The sequence below is a fragment of the Condylostylus longicornis genome, unplaced genomic scaffold, assembly GCF_029603195.1.
Source record: "Condylostylus longicornis isolate FDR11 unplaced genomic scaffold, ASM2960319v2 ptg000030l, whole genome shotgun sequence".
In the NCBI taxonomy this organism is placed as follows: Eukaryota; Metazoa; Arthropoda; class Insecta; order Diptera; family Dolichopodidae; genus Condylostylus; species Condylostylus longicornis.
This window is the reverse complement of record NW_026577999.1, coordinates 10,986,441-10,991,654: the sequence shown is the minus strand read 5'-3', so window position 1 is coordinate 10,991,654 and position 5,214 is coordinate 10,986,441. Positions and strand designations below refer to the sequence as shown.

Here is a 5,214-nt window from a genome sequence, read left to right as displayed (position 1 = left end):
AGCTCACAAAATCTGCGCAGCGGTGAGCCCAATTTTCCCAGTCTATGCAGGTGATACTTCATTGGGTAGTGCCCCTTGAAGAAATTCTGGCGAAACTATTCAGTGAACCCGGCAAAGCACGCCGGAAGAAATACCTTCGTATGACGACACTCATTCATGTCCCGCCAGTGAAGGCCGCGTTTCGCCGCGAGCAGGCGCAGAAAGACAGCGGCTGCACAAAGTCAGGCCAAGATTTCCTCCCCGCCAGCCCATCGGCAATCTCGTTGTCCGTATGCCCACTCTGACCCGACACCCAAATGAGCGTGACTCTGTTCATGAATGCCAATTCTGTTCTTACTTCTGCAGAACATATACTAAAATTGGAACGATACAGAGAAGATTATTATATGTACGAAAAATATTTAAGAAATAAAACTTTTTTGTAGGAAATATCTAAAATTCAAAAGTTATTTGAATTGTTAATTCTTAATTATTAAATTTCAAAAGTTAATATTATTAAAGTTCTTAAAAACTTATTATCTTATTTAATATCAAATAAAATTTTATTATTATGCATACAAGTACATAGGAAGCCAAAATATTAATAGCAAAACTTTCGTATTTATACAGAATCAAAAATAAATTCTATATTTTGCCAATCCTATAAAATTTAATAATAAGATTGATTTCATCACAATTAAAATTAAATTTTATTATGAGTTTGAGTGCACATAAGCTCATCAGAAATAATTCTATATGTATACATATATGCACGTATATGACAAGGCATTTGCAATATAAATTCTTTCTCAATAACAAAACTATCAAATATTTTTCAATTTAAATTAATTTTAAAACTTGTTTTCTATATCTTACGATTATATTTAGATATGCATAACATATTTATTAATCTAATAAATACAATAAGACTCCCTCTCATAGTGTAGCTCTCAGTACATTGATTATACTTCTTGTAGGTCTTTTTCATATACATATATGTATGTACATTATCTGTAGCGGTGTAAGTTAAATTCTACAATAATATTTGTGGAATACAATCTTTTATTAAAAATTCTTTAAAATATTTTAATTTACTTTAAAATTTATTTGCAAAAATTATTAATATACTTAAAAGAACAATCGATTTTTTCAAGATAACGTAAATATCTAACGCATATATACCTAAATTGAAATCTATCTTTTATAAATAATGCTATTGAATATATTCAATAAAAAACACAAAAAAAAATTTTAAAGGAATGATTTTGAAAAAAGGTAGATATTGTTTAAGGTTCCAATTCGACAGGGGGAATTTTTTTCATGCCCATGGAGTTCAACGCAAAAGACTTTGTTATATTTCTGGGTCAAATTTCAGCACAAGTTAAATGTATTTGTGGTGTACTCATGATATTGTTGAAAACCATTTTATCTTACCGTTTACATTACCAATTTAAACGCTTTAATTGAAGCCCTCGGGGGGTTCACAATTTTTTAGGTTAAAAAATAGTTCGGGCAGTAAATTTCGAACGTAGTTTTGGAGTATTAAAATCAGATTAAAAAAATTCCACTGACAATTTAAATTGAAATACCATTAGTGTGAATAGCTGCTTGAACATGAAATTTTAGATTAGAAAACTGAAAATTTAGTAAAAAAAAAGCTTAATTAAAAAGTTTACATTATCGTCTATAATTTGATCAAATACAATTTTTATGTCATACATACCGTTTGTTAAGTAAAATGCGACTGGATAATGTCCTGATCGCATCAATTTATGTTTTTTAAGTTTCAATTCTTTTATTTTCCATAGAAACTATTTATATTATAATATTTTCATAAAAAAATATGTGAATATGTATTATATGTGGAGTAAGAATAAATAAGAAAATGTATGTGTATATAAAATCTATATGGACTCAAAATTAAAAATCTACAATAAATATAATTTACATATATTTTTCAAAAAATATACAATTTCGCTATATAAAAAAATATTGACAAAATAATATTATATGACTAATAGCCAGGATACTTATAACAAACACACAAATGTAGATCTTATATAAGCAAATAAAAACCCTTACAAAACATTACCAAGTAACCTTACGCTCGAAAATTTATTAGGGAATTACTTAAAAAAAAATTTTTCTTAATTGGAATACTAAAAAGGAATAATCAGATATATTTGAGCATACATGTAGTAAAACACTTTTACATTTACATATTATATAATGTATGTATTTGTGTATAGAATTGTGAGAACTCGAGAATGAATTTTTATAAATTATAATATTAGGATAAGCAATTTTCTTCTATAAAATTTCTGGAATCGTTTACTGATGAAAAAAAAAATTCACCATAGAAACTCTCAGAGGATCTCATAACCAATTCAACTAATTGTATATTTCCAAAATAAATTTTTAATAATATTTTAATAAAGGTAAATGAACTTGAGAACTATTAAAAATGCAAAATTAAATCATTCCAATTCCCTAACGAAATTAAATGCTAATGAAATAAGCTTTATAATTGTGGCAAGTTTTAATTATAATTTTCTTAATTTAACGAAGCATTAAGATACTCGTAATTATCAAAAAACTGAAATTATTTATTAGTTTACGTATACTTAAAAGATTATGAAAATTTTAAATTTTTTCATTCAGTTATTTTCATTATTAAATAACTGAATTAATTATTATTATAGTTATAAATTAACAGTTTAAAATGTACACATATTTTATAAAAACAAAATCCCTTGTTCATTATTACTGCGTTTCATTTAATGGTATACAACACTGTAAACGTATAACACTCAAAATGTTAATCGCTCTCAACAACTACTCCAGTTTATACGAAAAAGAATATTTCCCAGAAATTCTTTCACGCATTTATTTCAGCAGTTACGGGAAATAACCATTAAAACTTCAATATTTAATGCCTGTATAATACTCGTACAAAGAGTTTACCTCCTACAACATAGTGTTCCAATATCAAATTACTCCCAAATACTTCCAACTGTAGTTCAGAATGTTATATACCGTTAAATAAATAGCACGATACTTAATACAATTTTAAAATGAAAACTAAAAATAAATATTTAAAATTCCTTATACTCGCGTCTATATTAATTTAATATTTTTTAACAATAATGGCGAAAATATTAGATGCTAAACTAGAAAATTACCCGGGTAAATATTTAAAAAACTATAACTAAATTGACTTTGAACTGGAAATAAACTAATTGAATTATTAAAAAAATTAAATTAAGTAATCTAAAAATATTTTGTTCAATTCCATTTGAATTCTCTAGTTTCATCAACTTTTAAATACTTATTTCACATCAGTCTCCATCAAAAATTCTCCATTAAAAAGTTTATTATACGAACTATACGAACTAGTTTATGATTATAACTTTTATTTTAACATAAATATTATTTTTATTTTTTCAATAAAGTTTTATAGATTTTCATTAAAATATGAGAAATTCTAAAAATTTCAAAATTTTATTTAGAAATTTTAAAGTTTCATGTTAAAAATGAAATTTTATTTTGCAAAATTAATTTTAAACAAAATTCACACAATTTTTAAATTCACTTTTATGGAAGGCAATATTATATTTTCCTTTTCGCCGTATTTTTGCTTTAAGACTGGCATTATGACGGCATTTATAAAAAATTAATCTTAAAATTGAAATTATGGCAGTATTTATGAAACGAAATAAGAATGTTATTAATTTTACATTAACATTTTTGTCTGTAGATTAAAAAAACTTACATAAAAAATCGGGGAAAATTGAATAAAATATTCAGATTTTCTTTAAATTGCTTGAAGTTTTCTTGAAGTTTTTATAATACTCGTATACAATTACTACTGGCAACTGACAATATGACAGATTTACATTTTGACGTTTCGGGGTGTTGACGGAATAACATGAAATTTTGTATAGAATTAAATATTGAACGTATAGTTGCCGAAAACCACCGAAAAGACTCGACATGGGATAGATTTTTCAGATATGTCGGAATTGTATGGCTAGATATGACCGATAACATGAAAACAACACTAAAGTTTTCAGTAAGGGTTTTGTTAAGTTGTTTACCACTAAAATTTTGTTTTACTATTGGTAGTGAGAGATACCTGACCATTGGTGCAGTGGTTATGGCACCGGACCTTTAACCGAAGGGTCTCGGGTTCAAACCCCAGTCAGGTCACTATAAAAATTATATTCAATATTATATAACTTAATATACAATACTAATAAATATTATACAAGTAATTTTCAAATATTCATAATATTCGATATTAAAAACTAAGAAAAAATAAACAGTAAACATGCATGATATCATGCACTAGCCTTATACTCCTCCTAGGAGTGAAGAAGGAAAAAAAAATGGGAGTGAGAGCATTGGTACTACTTTCCGTAAATTTACCAGGCAATTGGTTATATGCACTGATCAGATCCTCAGTTTCACTCAAGTTTTAAAAATCAGCTACTTTCTGAGGTAATTTTATAACAAAACTCCCATAACTTTACTTCATTGGTTTTTTTGATCCTATCCTCCCAAGAAATGCCTTATTTCTATTTAAAATGCTTACGCTAGTTTCAGCAAATTTTTTTTCGATCTACCTGCATACTGACGAAACAAATGAAAATTCTAAAATAACAAAATATTTATTATAAAAATAAAAATGTTATTTTTTTTACTTTTGCCATTTCTTCCTTCTAAGATTCAAATATACTAAAAATAAATCCTAATACATATTCCACTTAAAATTTTTAACAAAGATGATGAGCTATAAATTCACTTATACATTAAGGTTATTGTTGCTGTTTCTTCTGTTCTCTGTTCTCTGTTTTTTGAGTTTGAATAAAATAAAAAAAATATTTTAGTCGCTGCCTAAAAATTAAATTTTCATTTTCACTTTTTATATTGGTTTACTTTTACCGAAAATAAAAAATTTTATTAAAAGAAGTTAAAAATATCGCGTGCCGCATATAAAATGAATAAGTAAAAAGCTAACCAACATTAAAAATATATTTTATTTCTCTTTTCTTCTTAAGTAAAAAAAATGTAGTTAATTTAGAATGAAATGCTGCCATTTTATTTGTATAGACCATAGAATTCATGCATTCATAATATAAGAATTAAAGTTCATTGAATATACTTTTTTACTGTAGCTAATATAAATGTCTTAAATATTTATAAATAGAATAAAGAGATGAAATTTAATATTGT

General features: G+C 25.8%; 1 pseudogene; it reads left to right on the top strand.

Annotated features, from left to right (window-relative positions):
• Positions 1-329: 329 nt before the first annotated feature.
• Positions 330-423, top strand: LOC129608196 (U6 spliceosomal RNA; annotated as a pseudogene).
• The last annotated feature ends 4,791 nt before the right edge of the window (positions 424-5,214 follow it).